Genomic DNA, 9134 nt, shown 5'->3' on the forward strand with positions numbered 1-9134 from the left:
AAAAAGAGTCCTAGAGAAAATGGAAGCATCTTCTCCGAATTTTTCCCATTGAATTGAAAATTGTGAATCTCAAACACAGGTGGAATCTACACACATATAAAAAAACGTTCTGAAAATGTTTTTTTACAAAAGTGTTTTAAAAAATACATTGAATTTTCCATAAGGCTCACCACCGTCACCTAGTGTCCCATTGTATATTGCACTTAAAACACACTTTAAACGTTTTATTTGCAGCTGTATAACTGAGTACATAAAGAGGCTGTGTTTTATACGGTTTGCATTGAAACTCTCACTAGAAATGGTCTAAGCTAAATTTGCAACCATGTGGAACCAGATTTTTTAAAATAACATATTTCACTGTTTTAAATTTAGTCTCCTTTTTAAAGGTATATTCTTTCCATTCACTGAAAGGCTGAAAAGACAGCCCCACAAGAACTGGGACGATGTATTTTAAAAACAGGCCAGTTGGTCCATTTCTGAATATTTATTTTTGGCATCTTTAATGCACCAGATCTGTTCTCCCCTGGGGCGTTAATGATATTTGTTAATGACACTTGTATGCCGCTCTATAAGGCGATAATATAAAGATATCTGGGCAAGTAACAGGAAATGATCACAAACAAGCAACAGGGAGGGTCTTAGCTCAGTGGCAAAGTGTTTTCTCGGCAAGCAATAGGTCCCAGTTTCATTCCTGGCATCCCCGGGAATGCGAAAAGCTCACTGCCTGAATCACCAAAGAGTCAAGGCCCTTTCAGTACAGTTAAAATGGAGCCAGGTGAACCCATGGTCTGACTCTGTAGAAGGCAGTTTGCTGTTTGCCAGCTTTTTATTTAAGACCACAAGGACTGAAATCTCACTTGATTTTTAAGCAAAGGACCATGGGACTGTGGAAAAGCAGTAATATAAAGGTAGCTTAGTGGCAGATAGATAGATGATAGATAGGTAGATCTTTAGATTTTCTGTTTTACAATTTACTCATTTTTAGATCCTTAAGAAAGCAGTGACTTCCCGTCTTCTCTTTCCATCGTTCATTTTACGTAACATAAATGCCTGTACATTTTACAAAAAACTATGCCATTCAGTATTCCATTACTGCATCCATCAAAACTTGTTTACACTGCTGAATTTATCTCAACACTGTCAGCGTTTTCAGCTGTACACAGTCATTTCCCACATATTCAATAAACGTTTTCCAATCTTCTCTAAACAGATGTTCTTCTTGTTCTCTTATTCTATATGTTGAGTCTGCAAGCTGTGCATATTCTGTCAACTTAAGTTGCCATTCTTCTCTGGTTGGGACCTCGCTCGCTTTCCATTTTTGGGCTAACGAAACACAGGCCGTAGCAGTGTTTCTGGCGTAGTAGCAGTGGCGTAGCATGGGTTGTCAGCACCCGGGGCAAGGCAAGTAATTTGAGTAATTTGCGCCCCCTCTGCCCTAGGGGCAGAGAGCTGCGAGTGCGAGCGCGCCCCCCAGATGTTGCGCCCGGTGCGGCCGGCCCCCCTGCACCCCCAATGCTACGCCACTGCGCAGTAGTAGCACACATAAATAACCTTTTTTGACACCTGGGAATTTCCGTCTGAATTATCCCCAACAGAAAGGACTCTCTTGGGTTTTTTTTTTTTTGGGGGGGAGTACTTTTATACATCCCCCCCCAATTCATTATGGATCAATTCCCCATACTCTTTTACTGTTTTACAAGTGGCAGATATTTTCTACTCTGCTTGCACAAGATCCCAGGTAAAATATGTAGCCTCTCTAGCCAGAGCTTAGAAAAACACCCTGGAGAACTAGGTGGATGGAGACTGACTTGGTGTAAGACAACTTCTTATGTTATATGGTGGGATGATGGCTTAGTGGCAGACAAAGGAGCCCGTTTGCGAGAGCGATTGGAGGGACCAATATTGCGTGTGTGACATCAATGTCCTGATGTCTTGTACGTGACACCAGGACATCGGGAAGAGCAGATTGCGGCTTTTTGAACATTGTGTGATGGGGTCCAGCCCCTAACCCAAAGATATTTGGGGGCCTAAAATTGCCCAGTCCCTTGAGGTCGAAGATACGTTTTTTCCTATATGGTGGACCTGTAAAACGGTAAACGAATATTGGGAAATAATTTATAATGGATTGAAAAGGTTTAAAAGCATCTTTCCCAAAAGCAACAACAACACAGAGTCATTTTTGTTGGGGACAATTCAGATGGAAATTCCCAGGTGTTAAAAAAGGTTATTTATGTATGCCACTATGGCGGCCTGTGCTTCGTTAGCCCAAAAATGGAAAACAAGCGAGGTCCCAACCAGAGAAGAATGGCAACTTAAATTGATGGAATATGCGCAGCTTGCAGAGCCAACTTATAGAATAAGATAACAAGAAGAACATTCATTTAAAGAAGGTTGGAAAATGTCGATTGAATATATGGGGGGAAATTGAGTACACTTGAAAACGTTGGCAGCATTAAGATAAATTCAACAGTGTAAGTAAGTTTTGATGGAAGTAATAATGGAATACTGAATGGTTTAGTTTATATAAAATATGCAGGGATTGATGCTATGCAAAATGAACCATGGAAAGAGAAGAAGGGAAGTTGTTGATATTTTAAGGTTGTTTAAATGAATATTCTAAATTGTAAAACAGGAAATTTAATAAAAATTACATAAAAATAAAATTGCCCAGTCCCAAGGAGCTTGTGGCTCTGGTGGTAGAGCATCTTTGTTCCCTGTGGAAAGTCCCAGCTTCCAACCCCAACCCCTCCAGGTAAGCCTAGGGAAAGCAGCTGCCAATCAGTGTAGACTGGGTTGTTGTTGTTTAGTTGTTTAGTCGTGTCCGCCTCTTCGTGACCCCATGGACCAGAGCACGCCAGGCACTCCTGTCTTCCACTGCCTCCCCCAGTTTGGTCAAACTCATGCTGGTAGCTTTGACAACACTGTCCCACCATCTCATCCTCTGTCGTCCCCTTCTCCTTGTGCCCTCCATCTTTCCCAACATCAGGGTCTTTTCCAGGGAGTCTTCTCTTCTCATGAGGTGGCCAAAGTCTTGGAGCCTCAGCTTCAGGATCTGTCCTTCCAGTGAGCACTCAGGGCTGATTTCCTGCAGAGTGGATAGGTTTGATCTTCTTGCAGTCTATGGGACTCTCAAGAGTCTCTCTGTAGACTGGGTTAGAAGGGACAAATGTCTGAGCCAGTGATAGATGGCTCCCTAAGTTCAATGCTGTTTCGAAGATCTTGAGTTTCATAGGAACATGTTTCAACAAAACACCCAAAGCAGATGGCAGATATATCGGGAAAGAACCTTCACCCAGAAAATGAAGTCAGGTGTCACATAACTCTGGGGTGACAGAAGGCACCCACAGACGCAGGTGTGTGGCATACTCGAATGTAACGGAAGATAGGAATCTCATGCAGGGATGAGTCACATAAATGCAAGATAGTGTGAAGTTAAGGAAAGGTGAGGCCATGGGTGCGTCGAAAATTCTACTGGAATGTCTCTGATTCCTAAAATGGAATGTCTGGGGAGCGTATAAAAAGCTCCTTCGTCCCAAGGGTTCCTCATTCGCTCGACAACACTTGACTTGACAACCACGTTTTCTCGGTGATCGACAGGGTAAGTATGAGGACCTCACTGTTCTCTGGACTGTCAATGGATCTGTCATTCTTCAAGGGAGCCTTCTGCCAAATCTTATTGAGTAGGAACAATAGCTTTCCAGATTTGTGACCGGAGAGGTCAAGGCAGGCTTCCTCAACCTCGGCCCTCCAGATGTTTTGAGACTGCAATTCCCATCATCCCTGACCACTGGTCCTGCTAGCTAGGGATCATGGGAGTTGTAGGCCAAAAGCATCTGGAGGGTCGAGCTTGAGGAAGCCTGGGTCAAGGGCTGCTAGTCATGATGGCTATGTTCTACCACATCTGGTGAGGGCTGTATGCCCCTGAATACCAGTTACTGGGAAGTGCAAGTGGGGAGGTGCCGTTGTACCTAGACCCTGCTTCTAGCCTTCCCATTGTGGCATCCGGTTGGCCACTATGAGAACAGGATATTGGACAAGATGGGCTACCTTTGGCATGATGCAGCAGGGCTCTCCTGACATTCTTATAGGATCAGGCAAATTTATGGAGAATGAGGGTGTCAATGGCTCCTTGAAACCCTGATGACTATGCTCTACCGCTACTGTCTGAAGTGGTATGCCTCTGAACATGAGTTACTGGAAATCACAGGTGGACAGACTGTCGCTACACTGAGGAGCTGCTTATAGGCTCCCCAAGAAGCATCTGGCCATGGTGAGAACAGGATGTTGGCCTGGATGGGTTTTCGTCAGAATCCAGCAGTCTCTTTATTTGTTCCCATGGTGATATTTAACTGAGCCAAATTCAAGATGCTTGCGATAAGTTATAAACTCATTCACAGCTAGGGGCTTAGATACTTGGGCTCCCAACTTTCATCATCCAAAGCCAGCCTGACCAAAGGTAAAAGGTGATGGGAATTGTATTCCATCCTGATGGAATGACTGCTGTACATAATAGTGGTGGGATGAGCCTGATAGAACTGGTCCTTTAGCAAAGAAAGCAAAGAGGCCCTGCAGACCCATCTCTCCCCTACTGCACTATGGGGCCCTTGCCCCTCTTAGTCAAACTGTTGGTCAATCTCACCTAGCTTTTCCTCCTTTGACTGGTTGTGGCTGTCTAGGAGTCTTTGGCTGAGGCAAATCTATGCTGGAGATGCTAATTACTCAACTGAGTGGGGCTTTATTGCAATTTCCCCACAGAGTTAGCATTTTTGTGGGTGCTTGATTGCTGTCTTTACATGGCTGTAAAATCAGGATTTACTGTAGGGTTTTATAGCATTTCTTAATGTGTGTGCCTGGTTAAACTGGCAGGATAAGGAACCCGTGGCCCCTTAGAACTTGTTGGACTCCAACTCCCACCAACCACTGGCCAGCATGACCAATGGTCAGGATGATGGGAGTTGTAGTTTGACAATATTTTTGGACTCCAACTCCCAGCAGCCCCAGTCAGGATGGTCAATGGTTGTGAGTAATTGGAGTTGTGGTTCAGCCATGACCAACCACCAGAGAAGATCAGAGGTTCCTGAGCCCTGGTCTAAGTGTTTTTGTGGAATGCTTAAGGGAGGGGCTGTTATTGTATAAGGAAAGGAATTTGTACAGGGGGGGGGGTTGCATGAAAAAAATACCCAGGTTTATATCTCCAAGCCAATTCAGATTGTGTTACAGACCTCCTCTGAGTTAAATTCCTCAGACTAAATGTGTCCGCATACTGAAAGTAATCTCACAACAGAGTGTTTCTTCTTGGACAGGAAGGAATTGTTATTTCCCGTATACTGAATGGCTATCCTGGGGAAGCCTTGTTGCACTGTGGTTAAGAGGGGGCCCAATCTTGATTTTTGAAAACACAATTGAAAACTTGAGTTCCTGACTTGGCAACCCTACTGGTCTAGACAAATATTCATATCAGAGGTGGGGAGCTTTTGGATCTCCAGATGTTGTCGGACTCTTCTTGCATCTCTAGCTAGCATGGCCAATGGAAGAAGGAAAATGAGAGTTCTAGACCAACAACATCTGGAGGATCACATACTTGCCTTACAGAATACCCCAAATGCTGCTCCCTTGGATCAAAAAATGACATTGGTCTTTCTCTCTCTCTCCCTCCAGAAGTTCTCAAAGCCATAGCAAAGATGAGTCAACAACGACAACAACAAGGAGGCTGTTGTGGTGGTGGTGGCCATGGAGGTGGTGGAGGTGGTGGCTGTTGCGGCGGTGGTGGTGGTGGTGGTGGATCATCTCAACAAAGCCAGAGGAGTGGAGGATGTTGCCGTGGTGGTGGTGGAGGAGGAGGTGGAGGAGGATGCTGTGGTGGCCGTGGAGGTGGATCTTCTCAACAAAGCCAAAGCAGCGGTGGATGTTGCGGTGGCAGAAGCAGCGGTCAAAGTAGCGGTGGAAGCAGCGGCGGATGTTGCGGTGGTGGAAGCAGTGGTGGAAGCAGTGGCGGATGTGGTGGTGGTGGAAGTTCTCAGCAGATGAAGATGAAGTAGATGCCTCCAAGAAGTGCTGAAATCCCACTCCACAATGACCACCACCCTCTTGAAGATCTCCTGGTTATTGTCTCCTCCCGATGATGAACCAGACCTTCCTCCAGAGGGGGAAGCATAGTATTTCATTTTCCTGCTATGACTACCTCTGTGGAGGCATTAAAAAAATTCTTTCCTGCAAGCCTTTCAGTGTCATGGTGTTTTCTCCCCCATCTTCACTTCCTGCACACTTCAGAACCTGCTTCGTAATGTCCTACTCTTTCCCCACTTATCCCAATATTGTCCACTCTGATGGGAAGCAGCTGTCGAATAGGCAGACAGTCCTTATGCAGTGCTTCTTGGAGATAATGGGGATTGACCCTGAGATCTTCTACATTAAAATAAACAATAATGTTTTCTGCCACTGGTCCTCAAAAAAGAGAATCTTGCCTGGTATGGTTTACTCTGACCGGCTGCATCTCTCCAGGGCCTCAAAAAGAGAAAGATATTTCCCACCCTTTCCCACTTGATCTCTTTTCAATTAGAGATGCTGAGGGCTGAACTTTGGATCCGTGGCATGCAAAATAAAATGCTTGGCCAAATCCACACACATCCACTGGAAGCTTGTCCATTAAAGTGAATAGGCATTGCACCACCAACATCAGCCAACATGAACCTGCCTGCCTTCTTACCTACAGCCCATCAGGAGGGTGGCCCTGGCTGTCAGCTTAGTTTCAGTGCTGCCCATTGTAGGGAGGAGGAGGAGGAGGATGGGGAGAAAATTAGAATTATTTGGCCCCATCAGCCCTTGTCTCCCTCTCTGCCCACTGCTGTCCTCCCTGCCTTCTGTCCTATTAATCTTCAGTGCACAGCTCAATGGACCAAGCTCTGACTTGCAAGAAGGCAAGTTCTGCAGTAGAGCTACTGCTTTGCATGCTGAAGGCCCCAGCTTCAATTTCCAGCATATCCAGTCAGGTCTGGAGACAACATCAGTGTAGACAACGTGGAACTAAATGGGGATGAAATTAGAATTAGCTGGCTTTGCCTGCCATGGGCTGCTGAGCTCCATAGCTTCTTCCCTGCCAATCTCAGTCGGAACTATGCACCACTGCAGTCCACACACACATCCACACACACTTATGCAGGAGTAGTGAATGTGATGCCTTCCATATGTTGCTGAACTACAACTCCCAGCATCCCTGACCATTGGCCATGCTTGGGGCTGATAGGAGATGGAGTCCAGTAAGGTTGGAGAGCATCAGAGTCCCCCTGAGGCCACATCTGTAACACACATCTAAAGTGCTCTGATACCACTTTGAACACTCATGCCCTCCCCACCCAAAAACTTTCAGGCACTGTAGTTTGTTAAGGGTACTAATGGCTGTTAGGAGACCCCTTTTCCCTCACAGAGGTACGCTTTTCAGGGTGATTTAACAATTCCTCTTCACAGGCAATTCTAGGAATTTTCCCAGGTTCAATTCCCAGGTCTAACCATTGGCATCACCTGATTGGATGGAGAGAGATCCCTGCCTTAAACTCTAGAGAGATGCTGTCCTTCAGTGCCAACAGACCTGAGCTAGAGGGGCCAATATTTTGATAGATGCAGAAAAGGGCCTTCTTGGTGGCTGCTCCCAGACTCTGGAATTCCTTCCCTGGAGGAGCTAGACTGTCTCTGTCTTTCATGTCCTTCTGCTGGCAGTTGAAGACCTTCATTCTCCTACAGGTTTTGGGAAGTTGACTGCTTTTAATGAAAGGACTGGTGATTTTTTTAGTGCAATTATTTGCATGTTTTAAACAGATTTTAGATATGTAGATAGTTCTATTGGTGTTTAATTGCTTTTTAATTATTGTTTTTCCTTAAAAAAAAGCAAATCTTTTTTAAATCTGTAATCCACCTTGAGTCCCATCAGGGAAAATGGTGGGTTAAAACAACAACAGCAACAACAACAACAACAGCTGAGTGACAGAGGACATGCTATGTATGTGGAGGGCCCCAGGTCCAGGTTCAAGATCTGTCGCTCCAGGTTGGGCAGGGAAAGACTCCTGTCTCAAATCCCCGGAGAGCCACAGAATGCCTATCATTCTTACAACATCGAGCTAGAATGATGGACCTACAGTCTTAGTACGAAGGAGTTTCCTATATCCTTCTTCTATGGTGGAATACAGTGGTACCTCGGGTTAAGAACTTAATTCGTTCTGGAGGTCCATTCTTAACCTGAAACTGTTCTTAACTTGAGGTACCATGTTAGCTAATGGGGTCCTCCCGTTGCTGCCATGCCGCCGCCACGCGATTTCTGTTCTCATCCTGAAGCAAAGTTCTTAACCCGGAGGTACTATTTCTGGGTTAGCAGAGTCTGTAACCTGAAGCGTCTGTAACCCAAGGTACCACTGTATACAGGTGGCTTTTAAGAAAGCTTGATCTAAACTTGTTCTCTTGAGTGTGCCTATTATTTGACATCTGCTCTTAAGGCAAAGATAAAGGCGTTCTTTCCATTCTCCTCCCAGTTCTCACTTTTCCAAAAACACCCAAATGAGTCATCTTGTCTAATTCCTTGCCAAACAGACACAACCTGATTACCACCTGGGAAGAGAAATTAGTCAGGAAGGCTGATTAGGAAAATATATAGATGAATGACTAATGCTCTCCTTAGGGTTGTAGAAACCTCCTTACACAATATCAGATGATTGGTCCATCCAGTTTAAGATTGGCTACACTGACTGGCAGCAGCTCTCCAGAGTTTGGACCTAGTCCTTTCCACGTACAAGACAGCAGATCTACCATGGAGCTACAGACCATCCTTGGGGTTGGAGCTATGTATATGGGCAGACTCAATGGGTCCCAGGTCATCAGATAGGCGTCTGGTGACATTGTATAAGAGTAAGGTATTTGGTGTGTGTGTGTGTTCATTAAATGTATTTACAAGCGAGCTTTTAGGGTAAGTTCTCCCAAACAGGCTTCCAACAATATAACAGACAAAGCTTCCATGTTCAATCTCTGGCTTCTCCATAAGAACATAAGCAGGGCCCAAATGGATCAGGCCATTGATCCATCTCATTAAGTACCCTATTTTCATAGTGTACAAAACCAGCAGAGCACTCTTCCTTCCTGTGATTCCCAGC

At 45.1% G+C, this 9134-nt stretch overlaps 1 long non-coding RNA gene across 2 annotated transcripts; it reads left to right on the forward strand.

The window, feature by feature from the left end:
- Positions 1-3440: 3440 nt before the first annotated feature.
- LOC309520662 lies at positions 3441-6216 on the forward strand. 2 transcript variants are annotated; one of them, XR_014214284.1, is made up of 2 exons: positions 3441-3598; positions 5659-6216. It is a non-coding gene; the product is annotated as an uncharacterized lncRNA (long non-coding RNA). The 2 variants fall into 2 exon arrangements; XR_014214285.1 differs by having other exon boundaries at positions 3504-3598; positions 5662-6216.
- Positions 6217-9134: the final 2918 nt, after the last annotated feature.

Source organism: Podarcis vaucheri (assembly GCF_965113315.1).
Source record: "Podarcis vaucheri genome assembly, chromosome: 16".
Classification (NCBI taxonomy): domain Eukaryota; kingdom Metazoa; phylum Chordata; class Lepidosauria; order Squamata; family Lacertidae; genus Podarcis; species Podarcis vaucheri.